Source organism: Lepisosteus oculatus, unplaced genomic scaffold (assembly GCF_040954835.1).
Source record: "Lepisosteus oculatus isolate fLepOcu1 unplaced genomic scaffold, fLepOcu1.hap2 HAP2_SCAFFOLD_160, whole genome shotgun sequence".
Lineage (NCBI taxonomy): Eukaryota > Metazoa > Chordata > Actinopteri > Semionotiformes > Lepisosteidae > Lepisosteus > Lepisosteus oculatus.
Genome location: NW_027167705.1, coordinates 121,537 through 142,765, shown reverse-complemented (window position 1 = coordinate 142,765; position 21,229 = coordinate 121,537). Strand labels below are relative to the sequence as shown.

General features: G+C 47.3%; 6 non-coding genes and 1 pseudogene across 6 annotated transcripts; 3 read left to right on the top strand and 4 right to left on the bottom strand.

Moving 5' to 3' along the window:
- Positions 1-5,899: 5,899 nt before the first annotated feature.
- On the top strand, positions 5,900-5,981 carry trnas-gcu (transfer RNA serine (anticodon GCU)). The gene has a single exon. It is a non-coding gene; the product is annotated as a tRNA-Ser (tRNA).
- Positions 5,982-7,323: 1,342 nt separating this feature from the next.
- trnas-uga (transfer RNA serine (anticodon UGA)) lies at positions 7,324-7,405 on the top strand. Its single transcript has one exon. It is a non-coding gene; the product is annotated as a tRNA-Ser (tRNA).
- Positions 7,406-14,618: 7,213 nt separating this feature from the next.
- Positions 14,619-14,729, bottom strand: LOC138226700 (U5 spliceosomal RNA; annotated as a pseudogene).
- Positions 14,730-16,015: 1,286 nt separating this feature from the next.
- Positions 16,016-16,089, bottom strand: trnai-aau (transfer RNA isoleucine (anticodon AAU)). Its single transcript has one exon. It is a non-coding gene; the product is annotated as a tRNA-Ile (tRNA).
- Positions 16,090-17,060: 971 nt separating this feature from the next.
- Positions 17,061-17,224, bottom strand: LOC138226673 (U1 spliceosomal RNA). The gene has a single exon (XR_011184633.1). It is a non-coding gene; the product is annotated as a U1 spliceosomal RNA (small nuclear RNA).
- A 1,773-nt stretch (positions 17,225-18,997) lies between these two features.
- On the top strand, positions 18,998-19,116 carry LOC138226699 (5S ribosomal RNA). The gene has a single exon (XR_011184656.1). It is a non-coding gene; the product is annotated as a 5S ribosomal RNA (ribosomal RNA).
- Positions 19,117-19,752: 636 nt separating this feature from the next.
- LOC138226672 (U1 spliceosomal RNA) lies at positions 19,753-19,916 on the bottom strand. The gene has a single exon (XR_011184632.1). It is a non-coding gene; the product is annotated as a U1 spliceosomal RNA (small nuclear RNA).
- Between the last annotated feature and the right edge of the window lie 1,313 nt (positions 19,917-21,229).

Sequence of the window (21,229 nt, the reverse complement as noted above, 5' to 3'; positions counted from 1 at the left end):
TTCCTTTATTTTTTGATAAATAAAGACAGTCTTGTTTAACAAACAACACACACAACATTTTACATTGTCAATTCAATTCAAATCAATGTATTTCTATATAGCGCCTTTCACAACAAGGTTGTCACAAGGCACTTAACAATGCAAGTTGTTAAGAGCCTTGTGTCTAATATGCCGCCTAGGTTACGTGCTGTCTTTTTGAGGCAAATGTTTAAATCCACTGAGTTAAGTGCTGAAGTTATAGTAGTCCTATCAGTATTGTTGCCTCCGATCAACAGATCCTCATTTTTCTCAGAGTTGAGTAACAAAAAGTTTTCACACATCCAAGTATTTCCTTCCTTAATGCATTTAACTAAACTGATAATAGAAGAGTTGTCGTTTGGTGTAAACAAAATGTTTATTTGAGTGTCATCAGCATATGAATGAAAGTTCATATTATTTTTTCATATTATCCTACCTAGCAGCAGCATGTAGAGAGAGAGAGCAATATTGGTCCCAGCACTGATCTTCTGGTACCCCAAATTGAACTGGTGACATTGATGAAGCAGTACAATTATTAGATATTTGAACATAATGAAAACGATGAGTAAAATGTGAAGTAAACCACTGAAGGACGGTTCCAGAAAAGCCAACCTCAAACTCAAGCCTGTGTAACAAAACAGAGAGGTCAACCGTGTCAAAGGCAGCTCTAAGATCTAGAAGCACAAGCACTGTTGCATTCCCCGCATCAGTAGCTAAGAGAATATCATTTACGACTCTTGTTAATGCAGTTTCAGAAACCAGACTGAAATTTCTCAAGTATATTATTTGGATCCAGATACGATTGACGTTGGGCAACAACTATTCTCCCAAGACCTTTAGATTGAAATTGGACCTTTGAGACAGGCCTGTAGTTGTTAAGAACTTGTGGATCCAAATTTGACTTCTTAAGGAGCGGTCTAACAACCGCTACCTTAAATTGATCAGGTACAACGCCTGACGCAAGCGATACATTCATCATACTAATTATAGGTCCTGTAACGGACACGGACTGGAATCCGTGTCAGATCTTATAGAAGACCCTATGCGATGCAGTAAGAGCTGGAGAAAACAGGAGGCGTGGTAAAAAGGAACACACAGGGGTTTAATAGTGCACAAAATAATAGTGACAGTCCGTGAGACAGTGTATGGGGAAGACAAAACGGCATCCAAATCCAAACGGGTCCAAGGGCAGGTCAAAGCACGGTCCGAAAGTCCATAAACTGGAAATCCATCCTGGAACGCGACAAAGTTAAAATCCCCGGGAGGGGGGAGCACACAGACAAACGAAACATGGAGGTCCAAGGGTGACGGGGCGAGATCCTCCAGACCCCGGGCTCAGGAAACGGGAGGCGTCGGGGATGAGGCCTCTGCCCTCAGGAGACGGATGTAGGGTTTCCTGGTGCTAGGCGGGCCTCGCGACATCTTACCCTAATGATGAGCCCCGAGGACTGGAGGAGCTAGTCTTTAAATAATAACACTAAAAGGGTACACCTGGAGAACTAAATCACACAAACAATAATGGGAGCAGTGGAGCGCCCTCTAGGGAGGGATGTCGGGCGTGACAGTACCCCCCCCCTTCAAGGGCGGCTCCTGACGCCCTACACAATTAAAAAAAAATAAGAGCAATACTATCAACAAGAATATCACAAGCACAGGCTATATACAACCAGAGAAGGAAATTCAGAATCACTATATACACAAGAGATAAAACCGGAGAATACTATATACAAAATGGTAGGGTAGGGTACTTGTTGGTAAATGTGCACAGCGTTATGTTTGGAGATAACAAAACACTGCATACCAACTCCAAAACCTCATCCCACCTGGGAAGCATAGCGGAGGCTGTACGGCTTGCAATCATCGAGGGACCGATGAATTCCAAGATGTATCAGGAAAATCTACAGCAGAATGTCAGGGTGTCTGCCTGTGATCTAAAACTCGAAAGACGCTGGGTCATGCAGCATGACAAAAACAAAGGAGTACATCAACAACAGAGTGGCTGAAACAGAAGAAATTCCGTATTTTGGGATGGCCAAGTAAGAGTCCTGACCCCAATCCCATTGAAGTGCTGTGGCGTGATCTGAAGCAGGCCGTTCAGCGCAAGACATCCCAAAAATATACATGAACTGAAACAGTTTTGCATAGAGGAATAGGCCAAAATACCTCCTAACCGCTGCTCAGGTCTGACCAGCCGCTACAGAAAGTGGGGGTTGAGGTTTTTGTCATAAAGGAGGTTCCACTAGCTCCTTAATATAAGGGTTCACGTACTTTTTCCATCAATGACCTTGATTGTTTAAACCATTTGGTCAATAAAGAAACAGCAATGTCAAATGTTGGGCGTGTGTTGTTTGTTAAATCAGACTCTCTTTATTAATTATTATGACTTAGATAAAGATAAGATCACATGCAACACGGGGAATAGAGATGTAACGCAACGGGGGCTCAGGCGGGCGCCCTTGCCGCATCTGGTCGGCCCCATCCCGACTGGAGGCTCGAACCCGGGACTTCCGCGTCTCTCTGCAGCGACCTAGCCCCGTGAGCTAAAGAGAGATCTCTCAACAGCCCAGTAGCTGTAGTCCTGCTATCACAGGGAAGGGCGGCGACGTCACCTGCTCTGGTACGCCGGCTCTTACACAGTGCCTGTCGGCCGTAAGCGTTACACTCTCCCCCGCTTAAATCGCCGTCCCCGGCGAAGGGCTATCCCATCCCACTGCTAACACCAATGTAACGTAAATTCCTGCTTCGACACGTAACGGGATTATAATCAAGTGCAGGAGCTGAGGGCTTTAGTTTTGTTTCGTTTTCCATGGCGTTCGTAAGCGCGCAAATCAAAGGCAATTCCTGCGTCTAACACGAATGTAAATGCTTTTGAAAGTGCAGTGTGGTGCAGCTTGTAAAATCCTTGTCCACATTTTTGGTTTGTTGATGTTTTTTCTGTCTGCCAAAGTTGCATTTTGACATCCGGACTGGGGGACTTTATCATTTGAACGTGAAGCCAGCCTTAAACCCTCTGAGGCGTGTCTGTCTGCCGGCACAAATCTTGTGAAAGGTATTTTTTTTAACGGAGAGCAACTTTAAAAAGGTTTCCGCAGCCACCTCGCACTCCGTGTTATATTATAGGAGGAATGCGGCGGCAGCGAGCTCACTTTTGTCATGGCCGAGTGGTTAAGGCGATGGACTCGAAATGCGTTGGGGCTTCCCCGCGCAGGTTCGAAACCTGCCGACTCCGGCGTCTGCCGCACGTCGCCTTGTGCCTGCGCGGCAGAAGCGAAGTGCCGCTTCTCCTTTCCTGGTACTATAACAACGCGAAATCACTTGGACCCGCTGCCATGGGAAGCAATTCTTCAGATAACCACACATTTTGCGTTCGCACCTCTGGTGCTCTACTTATGCCTTTGAAAACCTAATGAATAAAGCTGAAAGAACCGACACGATATGTAGGTGCTGGTAAAGCACGCAGTAAAGAACTGTTAACAGCAAGGGTTTCAGTGGGTTAACTGAGGAGAAGGCGTGATCGCTAATTGTTGACTTTTTATTTGGTGTTAGAAACACTCTTACTGTGCATGACGTGCAACAAATGTAGCCACAGAAATTGCATCACGCTTTCATGTATGCTATTGCAGACACCAACGTTGCCTAGATAGAAAACCGAAAAAGCCGTGGGTTTGCTTGCTGGTCTGAAGGATCTCTCTTCGAATCTCTATCATTTGTCAATGGAAGTAAAAGGCGCTGCAATCTCATACGTTCAGAATCAAACTCGCAGCTGTTGTTCGACTTTATTTCTTGACTAATTACAACTGAGTGTCGCATGAGCAGTTATATAAACTTGTCTGGTATATTTGAACACAAATGCCGTTCTTCAATTAAAACTAACAGTACATTGTCAGGGACATTCAGTTCTATACAAACAAGAGACAGACAAGAGAATATTTCTACCGTTCATGTGGACTACGTGTTGACTTACTGATCGGAATAATTGAAAAGTTCGGGCTCATAGCCGATGCAGTGCGTGCTAATTAGAACAGCAACGCTAAGCTCTCAGCACCGTACTGAGCCCAGGTGTTTTTCTAAAGCTGTCAGGTGCAGTTCATTTACATGAAGGAAATCTCTTACTGGGTACGATTACAATGCAGTAAGTAGCACAGACTACTTAGGGAGTAACCCGATGCGTTTAAAAACGACCTGACCCAGGCAGGAGTCAAACCTGCAATCTCCTGATCCGTAGTCAGACGCGTTAGCCATTGCGTCACTGGCCCTGCTGTGACACTGCAGGACTGTAACCCAGCGAGATCAGCACTGCACCTAGTAAAATATTACCCCCGGTCCATTCTTTTCCAAAAGTGAGAAACACCTGTTTTCTACATTTTGTCTGTTTTAAAACCATATCTCTTTAAACCAAACCAAGAGTTTGTCTTTTGCACTGATATTCTGATTCATTTCGATTTCAAAGAAAAAGAAAACATTATCTTCCAAAGCATCATAAAATTGTCCATTCTTCCAGACTCTACTTCTCTCTTGTAGTAGTACAGCAGACCTTTCCAGGTGAGCAGATCACAGAGTCCGAAATATGCTTCCTCCATCAAGCAAAGTACCTGAACATGACTCTGTCTTCATAAAAGCGCCCCTGTAATAAAGAAATTAAATCCGAAATCAAGAGGGCAGTTGAATACTGAAGTTCAAGAAGTCATCAATTTTAACCTAGCAACACATTAAAGGCTGCATCTATACAAGTACGATTCTAGAAATGCTCACCAGATTACGTTTTAAGAAGGAACTGCGCCTCAGGTTCCGCCGAGATCTTAACTTGGATGGCAGGATTCAGAGTCCGGAGTGCGGACTGATGGCGCACAGAGGGTCCACATACTGTGGATCCCTCAGTTTTCTTCCGCGTGTTTAAACCGCCAGCGTGTGACTCCCCTGTCCCCGTGACCTCATTGCTCTGCTCTCGCCTCTGTGCAGCTGAGCCCGACTCATGGTAAAGTGGAAAAAAATATGCCCTCATCGTGGGATTTACTCTGGATCGAGGATAGATGTCACCTTTTTATCGTTGAACAGGATGTATGTGATGTGGCGACTAGGTTCAATTTTGTATCCTTTTAAAAGATTAAGGACTGGGGTGAGCATGATTTACCACCCTTTCAGCTAAGAACCCGACGTGAGCACCGTTTAAGCTGCATAGACTCGGTCGTTTAACTCTTCTCCATTAGCAGGGTTAAGGTTAAAGAAAAAAAAACATTGCTGGCTTCTTTTTTTTGCCAGCCGCTAGCGCTGATTAGCAATGTTTGTATTTCATGTTTTGCAAGTTCCATCCATTTTAAGAAAAACAAGTCGCGTTAAAGACAGGAAATGAATACTTGCATTTAATTAAGTCTAGCCGTAGGCGGTTGTCTGTAAGGACCAGTTCTGTTCGAGAAGACAGAACAAACAAGGCACCACTGGGATTCGGACTCAGGATCTCCTGTTTAAGAGACAAGCGCTTTAACCAACTAAGCAACGGCGCCCCGGTAGTGTTGTCCTTTTGCAGCCACTTGGACACACCACTCAGACACATCTGCATTCGGTGTGTGCTCCGCCTGCTCGCTGAGCAAGTTGCCACCTTTACATACAATAGCAACATCGACACCAAGAGAAAGGATGACAAATGGCTTTTATCTGGAACTTTTCATGTCCAAGGAGCTCAATGTGCTTTCTGTGTACAACAGGGCCACTGAACTCCACACTGGCCACTGAACCACAGCAGTGGCTTGCTGGCTTGACATCTCCCAAGGAAAATGTTGAAATCGCATGTGGAACAGGAAAAGGACCCTCGAGTACGAGGGAAAAAAAAAGAAAAAGATCATCTGGAGCGCGCCAACCCATGTCTGGACAGCCCAGTTTCATCGACAAGGTGGCTGAGTGGTTAAGGTGATGGACTGCTAATCCATTGTGCTCTGCACGCATGGGTTTGAATCCCATCCTTGTCACTCTCTACGTTTGACGTTGGCTCTCCTGTTGTTTGCTCCAGTACTAGAGCCTTACATTTTCTAGCGGTGGCTGAACATGGTATAGTAGGCTAACGTCGGTATCGAGCAGTGGTAGTAACAGTATTTACGTGCCGCTGCTGCCAAGTGGCTCTGGGTTGAGACCGCGTTTTCACTTACTTGCAGCACAAACGGAGAAAGCGATTTTTGACAGTCTCTCGAGAGACTGCGCTAGGTGTTTAGGGATAGACTTTGTCAGTTCCCCCTGGGATGATGGCCTCTCAAATAGTTTGTGATTCCTCTAGACGTTTATACAGTATAAGCCTGCTTCGTGGCTTAAATCCAAGCTAAGGAAACGAGTTAGAGGTCTGATGCAGAACTGCGAATTCAATGAAGGGGAACACTACAGTACATTGCACTGTATGTGTGAGGAAAGCTGCCCCCTTCTGTTCCTTGTCGACCGAACAGAGGACTGTAAAGGATACCGCCAAGAAACTTTAGGATGCTGGTTGGAATCCAGCTCCAAAGAAGCCCCTTTGGGTGTTATGTCATCAAAAAGCAAGAACAGAGAATCTCCCTTGGATCAAAAGCGCAACAGAACTGTTTTCCGTGGAGCAGGTTTCAGACCCGTAGACCTGTTTTATTTGTAGGGCAGGGCGCATTCCCAAACGCGAATCTCCTGTTTTAGAAATGCTTTGGGCGGCGTGAAGTGAAAATAAGTGGGCTCCAGATGCACATGGAAGCAATCAAGTGTTTCATCCGAGCTGTTTCAAAGACTGCTCAACAGCTTTCCTTTTACAGAGGCCCAACGATTAATGATGGGGGTGCACCCTTCAATGTGCCTTACGACTCTAGGGAGTGATTGAGACGATTCGTAGCGTGTGTTCATTTCCCTCTATTCCCCATGTTGCAGTGGTAAGATGACGTAAATTCCTGCTTCGACACGTAACGGCATTATAATCAAGTGCAGGAGCTGAGGGCTTTTGTTTTGTTTCGTTTTCTATGGCGTTCGTAAGCGCGCAAAACAAAGACAATTCCTGCGTCTAACACGAATGTAAATGCTTTTGAAAGTGCAGTGTGGTGCAGCTTGTAAAATCCTTGTCCACATTTGTGGTTTGTTGATGTTTTTTCTGTCTGCCAAAGTTGCATTTTGACATCCGGACGGGGAGACTTTATCATTTGAACGTGAAGCCAGCCTTAAACCCTCTGAGGCGTGTCTGTCTGCCGGCATGTATCTTGTGAAAGGTATTTTTTTTTTAACGGAGAGCGACTTTAATAAAGTTTCCGCAGCCACCTCGCACTCCGTGTTAGATTATAGGAGGAATGCGGCGGTGGCGAGCTCGCTGTAGTCGTGGCCGAGTAGTTAAGGCGATGGACTTGAAATCCATTGGGGACTCCCTGCTCAGGTTCGAATCCTGCCGACTACGGCGTCTGCCGCACGTCACCTTGTGCCTGTGCGGCAAAGGCGAAGTGCAGCTTCTCCTTTCCTGGTACTATAAAAATGCTACATCGCTGGGACCTGCTTCCATGGAAAGCAGTTCTTCAGGTAATTCTACTCTCTTACCAGAGCTGTTAGGTTCCTTTCCGTGGTGAGATGGGTTGTCATGCAACGCTGCCACATAGTGCCGACAGACAAGTGTGTTGCGGGAGAAGAGAAAAGTGTTTGAAGATTTAAGAGTGTCTTAGGTGGAGCCAAAATCAAGTGTCACAAATGCAAGTGGGAAGACTTCCAATGTTTAATATGGTCAAAATAAGCGGAAGTTACCAGCTGGTCCGGCACAGTCTGCCATGCTTTTGTCATATACTGTAAAGTGGTGTGGAACTGGGTGTCGAACTGGAGCCTCACCATTTGCATATGTGAGGCTCCAGTTATACATCGAGTATCACATTAAATGACAAAAATGAAGAGAGTTAAAGCACCTGGAGAGGTTTTCTTACAACTTTTGAGCTGACACAGTTTTGGAAAATGTTTCCTTCACGCTGCACTGAACAACATAGGCAGCCAAGAGTCTCCAAAACAAAACAGAATGGACAGATAGGAGAAAATTCCCACTCGTCCTGAAGTTCCCAAAATCCAGCACTGAGCGTAAACAAAGTGTCTAAGTAGCGTGGGAATGCTAACCCTAACCCTAGCTGGAGTTTGAGCAATCCGGCACTGAGCGTAAGAAGATGAGTCAAAGTAACGTCTAATCGGATTAGTTTCCTTAGAGCTGGTTCAGAGTTTGCTCAAGAGTTTACCTTTCACAGATGCGCAAAGAAGAATGTTGGGGGTGCACGCTTCAAGGCGCCTTACAGCTGTAGGGAGTGATTCGAGACGATTCGTGGCGTGTGCTCGTTCCAATATACCGTACGACCCGGGGTGCAGTGCTAGGATGACGTACAATACCGCTTGGGCACGTAACGGCGTTATATGCAAGTGCAGGACGTGAGGGTTTTCGTTTGTTCGTTTTGTTTTGCTCTGCTTTGCTTTGTTTTGCTTTCCATCGCGTTGGTAAAAGCGTAAATAAAAAGGCGATTCCTGCGTCTACCACTAATGTAAGAGCTATTTCAAGTGCGACGTGGTGCGGCTTTTCAAATGCTTGTGGGCATTTCTCTGTTGTTGATTCTTTTTTTGTGTGTAACAAAGTGGCATTTTCATGTCCGGACGGGGAGACTTTATCATTCCGACATGAAGCCACCCTTAAGTCCTCTGAGGCGTGTCTGTCTGCAAGGCTTGTATTTTGGAAATGTTTTTTTGAAACGGAGAACGACTTTGAAATAGGCTTCCGCCGGCGCCTCGCGATCCAGGTAAGATTGTAGCAAGAATGCAGCGGCGGTGGGGCTTTCTGTAGTCGTGGCTGAGTGGTTAAGGCGATGGACTAGAAATCCATTGGGGTCTCCCCGCACAGGTTCCAATCCTGCCGACTACGTTGTCCGCCTTCAGTCGGTGTGTTTCGGCACAAGCAAAGAAGAGCGCCTCTTTGCTGTTCCTGGTGGTTCTAAAACACCCAATCGCTTGTACCCGCTGCCTTGGAAATAAGTTCTTCAGTGTCTGCAAATGGCATTTTGCAGCTGGAAGCAGATGTCGATGCGTTTTGCACAGAGCACCAAAAAAGCGTCTTTTTTGAAGGCCCAGGCACTGAGCATTGGTGGTTCAGTGGTAGAATTCTCGCCTGCCACGCGGGAGGCTCGGGTTCGATTCCCAGCCAATGCAGTGGCTTTTGCAGCGAGCGGCTCCATCACTTGCATCCCATTGCAACTCGCAACTGAAAACCCACTGAAGCTAAGCAGGTGTGAGCCAGGTCAGTACCTGGATGAGGGTGAGCTACAGGGAAAAACAAAGCTTCCAGCTGGAAGCGGTGTTAATGGTGCCGGCGGGGGGGCGCTCACCCTGAGGTCTGTGCGGGTCCCAATGCCCCAGTATAGTGACGGAGATGCTGTGTTGTAAAAGGGCGCTGTCTTTTGGATGAGATGTAAAACTGAGGTCACAGCGCTCTGTGGTCATTCAAAATGACCACCAAAACCTTTGACAAAAGCTCTTGGTAATTGATGGTCTTCAATAATGCTTCTCCTTTAGGTACATTTTAAATCAGCTGAAAAATGCTGTGAAATGGGGGGGCACTTCAGGCCAGTGTAGGATTTGGGTTACAAGAACCATGAAACTGCACGAGAAAGCCCGTACACTGAATTACACGGCTTTCTATTCAAAGGAGGACAAAAGAAATTCCCTGAGTTTGATTTTTTGCAGCACAGAGAGGAGCACTGTCGTGAGGCTGGTTAGCTCAGTTGGTTAGAGCGTGGTGCTAATAACGCCAAGGTCGCAGGTTTGAGCCCCGTACGGGCCAGGTCTAGGTCCAGGTCCCTGTTTGTGAAACAGGCAAATGACTGTCTCAGGGGCCCATTCCTCATTCTCAAGACACATGTATGCAGTATGTACACCGTGCATTGAGCAATAGGGACTTAATACACCACAGGTAAGGTTAGAAGTCATTCTGAGGTGCTACATGTGAGGGATACAGCTAGGCATCTGAAATGTAGGGTTTGAGACCCTTCAGGAGTACTGCATCCTTTGAGACAGACCCGTGCATGTTAAACAAATGATCATTTCTTTCGGCATTAGGGACTAAATATACTAAACATATGATGCTAAAATGTTATTTTCACATATATTAATGTAATAAATGAATGCTTATGCTTTATAAACAAATCTAATTAAAATAAAAGCTTAAGTTTTGTATTTATCTTGTACCATAGAACATGATTTTCTTTGTATTTCAAGCCCACAAAGTGTCCAAATGACGCACTACATGATATAAGGAAGATTATCACATGCATATCGGTATTATCTTTCTTATGAAAATGCATTCCTTTCATTACCTTTTACTTTTTAAAATGAACTCAAATTGAGTATAATGTAATAATTTAAGTAGAATAGATTCTAATAGTATAATGATCCAGTGTTTTGCACTACTTCACTGCTTCACTGCTCTATTCCATCTGGAAATAAATCCTCAGACTGCTTACTGCCCTGGGCATGTACCAATAAATTAAAGGAGCACATCTGTTTATCACTGCATTGAAGCAGGAGACACACAGTCTCTGCAAACACATCCTAGATACAGTGTTCCAGCACCTTTGACCTCATCCAGAACGTATCATTTCTTGAAAGGGATTGCTGTCCGAATGCACATCTGAATCCCAAACAGAATCTCTAGGAAAATACGATCATTTGTGAAACAGGCAAATGACTGTCTCAGGGGCCCATTCCTCATTGTCAGACACATGTATGCAATGCTTTCACCGTGCATTGAGCAATAGGGATTAAAAAAACGGCAGGTAAGGTTAGATGTCATGTTCTATGATCATTTCTTTCAGCATTAGGGACTAAATATACTAAACGTATGATGCTAAAATGTTATTTTCACATATATTAATGTAATAAATGATTGCTTATGCTTTATAAACAAATCTAATTAAAATAAAAGCTTAAGTTTTGTATTTATCTTGTACCATAGAACATGATTTGCTTTGTATTTCAAGCCCACAAAGTGTCCAAATGTTCTATGATCATTTCTTTCAGCATTAGGGACTAAATATACCAAACGTATGATGCTAAAATCCTGAAAAAAGGATGTGCTCCATCTCGTCAGTAGATTGGATTCCAAAACTGATTTGGGTCAATATACATTACCTTTGAAATTAAAGTACAGTCTACTGTAGGGAACCATCAACCTAGAAAGCATTGGCCTTCCCTGGGGGTCAGGTAGGTGCAAAAGATAAACCTTTATCCTATCTTTATCTTAAGATAAGTGGCCAAGCAGTATTTTTCCAAGTTTCACCAAGCTCATCATGTTGCCATAGTAGACAAAGTTCTATAAAATGTTAAATAACTTTTTAAAAAAGCATCTTGGTCTTTCAGTACTGTACAAGGTGAATTAAACTGTGCCTGGTAATAAAAAGTAATTAGAAGCATCTCAGAAACTTTATCTCTAGAAACATTAGCTGTTTTATATCATGTAATTTAGTGTGATGTTGTCAGAATTCAAGGACATTATCACACACAGAAATTGGTTCAGTTAAATCTAAAAAACACAGCTAAACATGGGTTTAAATGTAACAGAAGTCTTACCTCTTGTCAAAAGATTTAATTCAAGAAGCGATGTAATAAATGATTGCTTATGCTTTATAAAGAAATCTAATTAAAATAAAAGCTTAAGTTTTGTATTTTCTACCATAGAACATGATTTTCTTTGTATTTGAAGCCCACAAAGTGTCCAAATGACGCACTACATGATATAAGGAAGATTATCACATGCATATCGGTATTATCTTTCTTATGAAAATGCATTCCTTTCATTACCTTTTACTTTTTAAAATGAACTCAAATTGTGTATAATGTAATAATTTAAGTAGAATAGATTCAGGTAGGAAATATAGAGTCATGATGTTTATGGCTGACATCATTTCACATGGGTGAATTTTAAGCTAAGAAATAAAAACATTTACAATGAAGATACCATTGCTTAATTTGAAATGCCTTTAAAAAATAAATACCTCCTGAGAATAATTTGCCACTCCCAGATCCTTGGTAAGGTACTGTTTGAATCCAATCAGGAGAGGAGCATCCAGGGAGTGCTTTCTATAGAGTGCAGCTTGGGCCACTCTCTTCTGGCCTGCTGATACTTTTTAACTACTCAGGGCCTGTAAGGATATAAAACACCAGTTTAAACATTTTATACCTATAAGACAAATTAGAATTTTAGTAAAAAATAGATACATCTGAAAAATAAAAAGTCTTACTGCTGATAGAGTTCTTCAGAGCTCACATCTTCCCCTTCCTTATCTGCTTCTGTTTCAGTTTCTAGAGCAGCCTCTGGCATCTCTTCCTCCTGGACAGCGGCCTCTTGCTCAGGGCCGCTGGAATGCAGGTAGATTCTTTTCAACATGCTTTTACATAATATGTTGTAACAATGATTTCAAAAAGAAACTACAGAAGCCTTACAGATTAAAAATATCTCACCTTGCCAATGTGTCTTCAGGCTTCCCATGTACAAAAAGGCCCAAGGACTCTAGCAGTCTTACAACCACTATCCTGTTTGCCTCACCAGACACGATCTCTATTCTGTGGTAATCCACGATGACCCCGTTCTTCAGGTGATTCATCATGTCCTCCCTCGCCTGTTGAGAGGCCATCCTGATCTCTTCTGCCATGGCGTGCTTCATACACGCCCTCTTCAAGTGAGCAGGAAGCTGATCAAAAGTATTCAGGCAAATCTTGCACACCAGGGGAATCCTCGCGGGTTTCCTTTGAAAATAAATAATACCATCTGTGTATAGAAACAAGCTAAGACTGATTTATTAAATTATCCTTAAAATTCTCTCTCATAGTTTGAGCATAATGATTTTATTGCATTTATATAAGAATTGCTTATTGCTCCAAAATAAATAATGGTTTCATAAAAAAGTGAACACTTACTTGGTCTCAGTCACAGACTTTCCAATAGAAGCCATTGTGGAGTTCAGCAACTGCAGGTCCTAGAAGTGGGGAAGGAATTTTAAAAGAGAAATTGAATTACAATACAGAAGGAATGGCTGAGGGATCACTGAAATATATATATATACGAATTCCAAAGACTGAGTCCATATAGAAACAACTACCTTTCATTTTCAGTATAAGAAAAAAAAACATTATCTTCCAAAGCATCATAAAATTGTCCCTTCTTCCAGACTCTACTTCTCTCTTGTAGTAGTATAGCAGACCTTTCCAGGTGAGCAGATCACAGAGTCCGAAATGAGCTTCCTCCATCAAGCAAAGTACCTGAACATGACTCTGTCTTCATAAAAGCGCCCCTGTAATAAAGAAATTAAATCCGAAATCAAGAGGGCAGTTGCCTACTGAAATACAAGAAGTCATCAATTTTAACCTAGCAACACATTAAAGGCTGCATCTATACAAGTACGATTCTAGAAATGCTCACCAGATTACGTTTTAAGAAGGAACTGCGCCTCAGGTTCCGCCGAGATCTTAACTCGGATGGCAGGATTCAGAGTCCGGAGTGCGGACTGATGGCGCACGGAGGGTCCATATACTGTGGATCCCTCAGTGATCTTCCGCGTATCCAAACCGCCAGCGTGTGACTCCCCTGTCCCCGTGACCTCATTGCTCTGCTCGCTGACGGTTGCCAGGCAACCGCGGGGATCCTATGGAAATCGTTATCGATCGTCTCATGGCATGTCGTTGCTATAACGCTTCATATTTGTCGTCTTCTTCTTCTTCTAGCTTGAGGTTTTGAAGAATTTTAGGTTTAAAAAGTCCGATATGAGTAACACTGGGAAAAGAAAAGAGAGTGCTGGGTCTTTGAAGGAGAACTCTAAGATACCTCAATCGTATATGTATAGCACTACAAAAAAATCGATGGCAACTAAAGGGAAAAGTGAAGCAGCTGCAGGGGCAGCAAGAGGGCGGAGGCGCCGCGCGCCCGGCCGACGTGTTGGACCGGTGCGCTTTACGTGCTGAAATAAACACGCGACAGCCCCGAAATGTTTCCAGAGTGCTGTGCACTGAAGACTTGCCTGGTGCTCCTCCGTGCAGATTGTTTGTCCTCCTCCAGTGCGGGACGAGCCAACACAAGGGAGCGCATTCGCCAACATCCAGGCACGCAATGCGATTTGGAAAGCAGCTCCTTTCCAAAGAGTTGCACACGAACGATCCTTCAGTCCCGCTCGGGGGGCACGGAGCCCCCGCCACACACAGCTTCAAGTAGCGAGTCAGGCGCCGGGGCTTTTGCTTACGGCCTCACCACCCTGAACACGCCTGATCTCGGAAGCTAAGCAGGGTCAGGCCTGGTTAGTACTTGGATGGGAGACCAGTGGGGTCCGTTCAGCTCTGGGCTCATTGCCTGCAGCTCTCGGCTTGCGGGCCTGTCCAATCCGTGTGATAACTTGGAAAACACCTGGCCACACTGTGCCAGAAATGGCGCACTCTGGGAAGCCGCTATGCAAAGCGAGGTCCGAAGATCCCCTGCGGCCGGACACTTCCCGCCCCCAAAAGAAGAGAGCGCCAATCAGACAGGTGGAGACCGAGGACTCGCAGAGCAGGCGACCATAATAAGAGCGATTGTGAGCAGTTTTGTTTTCTCTCCTTGACCAGCCCCGCTGCAACCACCCGAAGGCAGGGAAGCACAAAAATTACATGGAACTCATTCATGCTCCTCTCCACGGAAATCTTTAGTAAAAGGCGAAAGATTCTAATAATATAAAGATCCAGTGTGTTGCACTGGCCTGGTCAGCCTGGCCTGGGGGATGGTGCACATAGCACTTTCAGTCCCTGAGGTGTTAATGGCGGAGGTGTTGGAGAGTGGTACCTGTGTGGGATGGGTGGGTGAGTAGCTGTCGGGGGTTGTAGCTTTTCCTTTGCAGCTTGTCCTATACCTTCCTCCTGTAGGCGTCCTTGCTCTCTCTTAACTTCTGTTTTAGCTCCCATCATGTATATGCATTCCTTTCATTACCTTTTAATTTTTAAAATGAACTCAAGTTGTGTATAATGTAATAATTTAAGTAGAATAGATTCTAATAATATAATGATCCAGTGTGTTGCACTACTTCACTGCTTCACTGCTCTATGCCGTCTAGAAATAAATCCTCAGACTGCTTACTGCCCTGGGCATGTACCGATAAATTACAGGAGCACATCTATATATCACTGCGTTGAAGCAGGGGACACACAATCACATCCTAAATACAGTGTTCCAGCACCATTGACCTCATCCAGAACGTATCATTTCCTGAAAGGGATTGCTGTCCGAATGCACATCTGAATCCCAAACAGAATCTCTAGTAAAATATTATAATTTGTGAAACAGGTAAATGACTGTCTCAGGGGCCCATTCTTCATTCTCAAGACACATGTATGCAGTACGTACACCATGCATTGAGCAATAGGGATTAAAGACACCACAGGTAAGGTTAGAAGTCATTCTGACTGTATTCAAAAATATTGGACTCATATTCTTATGATGGCAGACATGATGCTGCGTTTAAAACCGGGGTTAATGGACATTATATGACTGTCAATTCTGTTTTGTTTTGGAGACTATTGGCTGCCTATGTGGTACAGTGCAGCGTGAAGGAAACATTTTCCAAAACTGTGTCAGCTCAAAAGTTGTAAGAAAACCTCTCCAGCTGCTTTAACTCTCTTCATTTTTGTCATTTAATGTGACACTCGATGTTTAACTGGAGCCTCACATATGCAAACGGTTTTGCTCCAGTTCGACACCCAGTTCGACACCACTTTACAGTATCTGACAAAAGCATGGCAGACTGTGCCGGACCAGCAGATAACTTCCGCTTATTTTTACCATATTAAACATTGGAAATCCAACCACTTGCATTTGTGACACTTGATTTTGGCTCCACCTAAAACACTCTTAAGTCTTCAAACACTTTTCTCTTCTCCCGCAACACTCTTGTCTGTCGGCACTATGTGGGAGCGTTGCATGACAACCCCTCTCACCACGGAAAGGAACCTAACAGCTTTGGTAAGAGAGGAGTAAAGGACCTGGCCCGTACGGGGCTCGAACCCATGACCTTGGCGTTATTAGCACCACGCTCTAACCAACTGAGCTAACCGGCCTCATGACAGTGCTCCTCTCTGTGCTGTAAAAAATCGAACTCAGGGAATTTCTTTTGTCCTCCTTTGAATAGAAAGCCGTGTAATTCAGTGTACGGGCTTTCTCGTGCAGTTTCATGGTTCTTGTAACCCAAATCCTACACTGGCCTGAAGTGCCCCCCCATTTCACAGCATTTTTCAGCTGATTTAAAATGTACCTAAAGGAGAAGCATTATTGAAGACCATCAATTACCAAGAGCTTTTGTCAAAGGTTTTGGTGGTCATTTTGAATGACCACAGAGCGCTGTGACCTCGGTTTTACATCTCATCCAAAAGACAGCGCCCTTTTACAACACAGCATCTCCGTCACTATACTGGGGCATTGGGACCCGCACAGACCTCAGGGTGAGCGCCCCCCCGCCGGCACCATTAACACCACTTCCAGCTGGAAGCTTTGTTTTTCCCTGTAGCTCACCCTCATCCGGGTACTGACCTGGCTCACACCTGCTTAGCTTCAGTGGGTTTTCAGTTGCGAGTTGCAAGGGGATGCAAGTGATGGAGCCGCTCGCTGCAAAAGCCACTGCATTGGCCAGGAATCGAACCCGAGCCTCCCGCGTGGCAGGCGAGAATTCTACCACTGAACCACCAATGCTCAGTGCCTGAGCCTTCAAAAAAGACGCTTTTTTGGTGCTCTGTGCAAAAAGCGTCGACATCTGCTTCCAGCTGCAAAATGCCATCCGCGGACGCTGAAGAATTTATTTATTTAGACACCGCTCAGAATCCCCTGTAAGATTCTCCCTCAGTTCCGTTGTGCAGTGCTTTACCTCTTTCAAAAGGCTTCACTTTCCTAGTCACATTCCAAGGCTTATCGAACCCGGGCTCTTTCCTCCAGCGGTATAGTATTGCAGTGAGACCGTGTTGAACCGGGATCCTTCCGCAGCCACGCAGCTCGTGGTGTCCTAACCCTCCCGTATCTGATTTTGGACCAAGCACATCAGGGGAGAGCGCGAACGCAGTCCCCCACTACCAGAAATTATGCAGTCGAGATTCCCACATTTGGGGAATTCGCAGGGGTCAGCACAGCCGGAGTGCAATGGCCGAGCCTCGCCCTGGTTGAATCTCCTTCTTGATCAAGATATCTCCCCTGCCAGGTAAGTATGAGTTGTACAGGCCCCTGCAAGCGGCCCGCACCCACAGCACAAATCGCGCAGCCTAGGCCACCTCCTCGCCCCGCACGCCACCGCCTCCTGCTGGGCCCACTCTTTCGCACACTCACATGCCACACTAACACTCAAAAGTGTGGGCAAAACGAGAAAACGAGCGCGCCGTTTCCTACACATCTGCAGTCGCCGTTGTGCATTCGCAGCATGTCCCGGGATGCAATTCGGCCTCATTTGCATAACTCCAGACCGGCAGATCGCCACGCAAGCTCGCGACGTGCGCCTGCCACACACCGAACAAACCTTTTCAGCAATTTCCAAAAAACGGGCCTGCTCGCCTGCCCACAAGGCTCCGTCTCTTACCTGCTCTCCAGAGCCTGCTGCCTTCTGTGCTTTTCTCTCGGCACCGCTGCAGCGCACACAACTCCTGCAGCGGGAGGGGGGGAGAAAGTTCCCGCACTCCGCCGCAGGGAAGGCTCGCTCCGTGCGCACACGTCCTTTCGATGCCAGTCCAACAAGTGCTCCGCATTAGCTGCGTCGGGGCCTCACCTCACCTCGCACTGCCCCCTCCTTGAATGTCTGCCGCTGGGCATGCCCCGCTCTCCTCCGCCTTATCTTATCGCGTGTGAGCACCGACAATGGCCACAATGCCGGGGAATGGCACCTGTAAAGTGTTAATTGGGGCACAGGAACAGCCCGTCTCGTCTCGGGGGGGCCGGCTTCAGAGACAATACAGCAAACACAGCGGGGCGGGGGAAGAAGACGACACCACACATGCGGGTACATTCAGCTCCGGTGGGAACGAGACATTTGTCGGTCTTTTCAAGTGCCGAGAGCCGAGCAATCCTTCACTTGTATCGTTTCTCCCCGGTGACTAGATCTGGCCCTGCGACTCTCGACTGGGCTCACCCCCGGGGCAGCCCAGCAGGTGTGAGCCTGGCCGGCACCCGGATGGGAGATTCCACCCCGGAAAAGCTCCGGTTGCTGCTGCTCCTGCAAGAGGTGTGACTGGGACCAGTAGGGAGCGCTCACCCTGCGGGCTGTGTGGCTCTCTTACGCCCCAGCCTCCTGATGGCGACACTCTGCTGCACAAACAGAGGTCAAACCGAGGTCCCGACCCTCCTTGGCCATTAGGAAACCCCAGGGCGTCTCTCAAAAAGAGACGCCGGGGGTGTCCCTCTGGTGTTAGTGCTCCCCTTTACCCATCAGTCGGGGTCTCCTCCTAATCCCCGTCTCACCTGTAACAATCAATGACAAGGCCCCCCTGTCCGTGAGATTTAGTACTCGCGCAAGAGACCGGGGGCAGAGCGCGAACGCGGTCCCCCGCCCCCCACAAAGTGCGCGCTCCGGGTTCCCTCTCGGGGCCCTGCAACACAGCGGAAGGGCAGCGAGAAGGAGCCTCTTGCTCTGATGCCGCAAGGCCACAAGAGGGCGGAGGCGCCGCGCGCCCGGCCGACGTGTTGGACCGGTGCGCTTTACATGCTGAATTAAACACGCGAAAGCCCCGAAATGTTTCCAGAGTGCTGTGCACTGGAGGTTTTTGTCTGGTGAAGACTTGCCTGGTGCTCCTCCGTGCAGATTGTTTGTCCTCCTCCAGTGCGGGACGAGTCAACACAAGGGAGCGCATTCGCCAACATCCAGGCACGCAATGCGATTTGGAAAGCAGCTCCTTTCCAAAGAGTGGCACACGAACGATCCTTCAGTCCCGCTCGGGGGGCACGGAACCCCCGCCACACACAGCTTCAAGTAGCGAGTCAGGCGCCGGGGCTTTCGCTTACGGCCACACCACCCTGAACACGCCTGATCTCGTCTGATCTCGGAAGCTAAGCAGCGTTGGGCCTGGTTAGTACTTGGATGGGAGACTGCCTGGGAATACCAGGTGCTGTAAGCTTTTGCTCTCCCGGCCAGCAGGGGTCGCCGTTGGTGCCGTAGGCTTTGGGAGGAAAACCTGCAGGATGGAAAGGTGATCTATAGCCTCATCTCTAGAGATGTTTTGTTGCTGTGGCATGTGTGTGACCCATATTCAAAAAAAAAAACCCGTCTGTAAAACGAATATCGAAGCTGCCTCTAAATCTGCAAATGAAGATGAGTCGATAAACCACTCGTTTTTCGTATAACTAGACATATATTCATTTGTTACCGATTTCATTCATTGAGCACGGATACAATAGAGGTACAGCCATTCACTGTTTGACATGTCTGCACTGGTACAGAACCGAGCAATCAGAAAACGGGTGAAACTGTCTTTAGACTCAGCATACAGTACCGAGGCCCCCCATGACCAAATAAAGGCTAACCTCGATAATCAGCCTAAAGAACGCAGACTACAGCAAAACGACTGACTTTGAAAAGGGAATGAACGTCCGGAAGGAGTAGTGGAACTAGCTTGAGATGCTTCTCCGGACCCCTAACTAAAAGCCAGCGAGAACCAGCAGCGGCGTCCACTCCTGTCAAACCGGGATCCTTCCGCAGCCACGCAGCTCGTGGTGTCCTAACCCTCCCGTATCTGATTTTGGACCAAGCACATCAGGAGAGAGCGCGAACGCAGTCCCCCACTACCAGAAATTATGCAGTCGAGATTCCCACATTTGGGGAATTCGCAGGGGTCAGCACAGCCGGAGTGCAATGGCCGAGCCTCGCCCTGGGTGAACCTCCTTCTTGATCAAGGTATCTCCCCTGCCAGGTAAGTATGAGTTAAACAGGCCCCTGCAAGCGGCCCGCACCCACAGCACAAATCGCGCAGCCTAGGCCACCTCCTCGCCCCGCACGCCACCGCCTCCTGCTGGGCCCACTCTTTCACACACTCACATGCCACACTAACACTCAAAAGTGTGGGCAAAACGAGAAAACGAGCGCGCCGTTTCCTACACATCTGCAGTCGCCGTTGCGCATTCGCAGCATGTCCCGGGATGCAATTCGGCCTCATTTGCATAACTCCAGACCGGCAGATCGCCACGCAAGCTCGCGACGTGCGCCTGCCACACACCGAACAAACCTTTTCAGCAATTTCCAAAAAACGGGCCTGCTTGCCTGCCCACAAGGCTCCGTCTCTTACCTGCTCTCCAGAGCCTGCTGCCTTCTGTGCTTTTCTCTCGGCACCGCTGCAGCGCACACAACTCCTGCAGCGGGAGGGGGGGAGAAAGTTCCCGCGCTCCGCCGCAGGGAAGGCTCGCTCCGTACGCACACGTCCTTTCGATGCCAGTCCAACAAGTGCTCCGCATTAGCTGCGTCGGGGCTCCGGTGTGTCGCACCTCACCTCACCTCGCACTGCCCCCTCCTTGAATGTCTGCCGCTGGGCATGCCCCGCTCTCCTCCGCCTTATCTTATCGCGTGTGAGCACCGACAATGGCCACAATGCCGGGGAATGGCACCTGTAAAGTGTTAATTGGGGCACAGGAACAGCCCGTCTCGTCTCGGGGGGGCCGGCTTCAGAGACAATACAGCAAACACAGCGGGGCGGGGGAAGAAGACGACACCACACATGCGGGTACATTCAGCTCCGGTGGGAACGAGACATTTGTCGGTCTTTTCAAGTGCCGAGAGCCGAGCAATCCTTCACTTGTATCGTTTCTCCCCGGTGACTAGATCTGGCCCTGCGACTCTCGACTGGGCTCACCCCCGGGGCAGCCCAGCAGGTGTGAGCCTGGCCGGCACCCGGATGGGAGATTCCACCCCGGAAAAGCTCCGGTTGCTGCTGCTCCTGCAAGAGGTGTGACTGGGACCAGTAGGGAGCGCTCACCCTGCGGGCTGTGTGGCTCTCTTACGCCCCAGCCTCCTGATGGCGACACTCTGCTGCACAAACAGGCGCCGTCCTTCGGGGGAGGCGTCAAACCGAGGTCCCGACCCTCCTTGGCCATTAGGAAACCCCAGGGCGTCTCTCAAAAAGAGACGCCGGGGGTGTCCCTCTGGTGTTAGTGCTCCCCTTTACCCATCAGTCGGGGTCTCCTCCTAATCCCCGTCTCACCTGTAACAATCAATGACAAGGCCCCCCTGTCCGTGAGATT